General features: G+C 49.6%; 1 non-coding gene across 1 annotated transcript; it reads left to right on the top strand.

Moving 5' to 3' along the window:
- The first annotated feature begins 530 nt into the window (after positions 1-530).
- Positions 531-625, top strand: TRNAI-UAU (transfer RNA isoleucine (anticodon UAU)). Its single transcript has 2 exons — positions 531-568; positions 590-625. It is a non-coding gene; the product is annotated as a tRNA-Ile (tRNA).
- The last annotated feature ends 476 nt before the right edge of the window (positions 626-1,101 follow it).

Genomic DNA, 1,101 nt, shown 5'->3' with positions numbered 1-1,101 from the left:
TCTCCCGCTCTGTGGAGCACTAGAAATTGTTCGCTGAGGGATCAGAGCGGGTTTGAAGGTCCTCCGGAGATGCATTTGGGAATAGCTGCGCGCGTGCATGTAGATGATGATAGGTTTTCACCCCTGAAGGTTCCGGGGCATGGGTGACCTGGGCGGTTGCAGCAAGATGACCTTACAGACAAGCCAGATTAAAGTTGTTGTTAGGGCCTATTCAGTTACAGTTGCATATGCAAGGTTGGTACTGATAGTCGGGGAAAGTTAGAAAATACAGGACACCGTGTGGGATGTAGTCGCCCTAGTGCCTGGCAAGATAGTAATTACGGAGGAACATTGTCGAGGCCCCCAGCTGTTATTAGGGTTAAGCGGGCCTCTGAGGCCTACATCCCTACGTGTCCAATTATTAGTTATAAGGTTTTATAGGGTGATCACGTTAGCTATGCCCCAGTGTAACGCCGTTGTGCACCAGTGTATGCCTTTTAATGTGTCTATGGTTCAATGATGGGATTAAAATGTTGATTGGTCGATTGTGAGCTCCAGTGGCGCAATCGGTTAGCGCGCGGTACTTATACAGCAGTACTTGCATTGAGGCATGCCGAGGTTGTGAGTTCGTGCCTCACCTGGAGCAGCTTACTGGTTTTGCATAACCATTTCCTAAAAGTGAAGATTAAACTCAGGGTAAGGACGGCCCTTGCTAGAGAGTCGGGCGAGTGGGGTGTAGTGACCTGTAGAGGCCTTCTACGTCATAGAGCTGTGACCTTTCGGGCGCCTTCAGCCAGTGCCGCGAAAGAGAACCCCCACATTTATAATCGTACGAGGGAAGCATTGGCACGTTGCCACATGGCCGCGAGTGTTTTATTTGTGCTTGCATCCCAATATCGAGCACGGTGTTGGACTCAGCACGTGAGCTTCTCGCCAACAGGCGTTAAATGTTAATACTGTCTACGGGGTTAGGAGTGCATTGGAGTAAATGCTTTGCATGTACAGCAGGATGTATAAGTCTATGATGTGCGCAATTTTGTGGAGGGGTCCGTATTTACAGTGTGCGTGGTATCATGGGGCCATAGTACCACGGCCCATTCGTGTCACTTCTACGTTTTTCAC

The sequence above is a fragment of the Lissotriton helveticus genome, chromosome 5_1 (assembly GCF_964261635.1).
Source record: "Lissotriton helveticus chromosome 5_1, aLisHel1.1, whole genome shotgun sequence".
In the NCBI taxonomy this organism is placed as follows: domain Eukaryota; kingdom Metazoa; phylum Chordata; class Amphibia; order Caudata; family Salamandridae; genus Lissotriton; species Lissotriton helveticus.
This window is presented reverse-complemented; position numbering and strand designations above follow the sequence as displayed.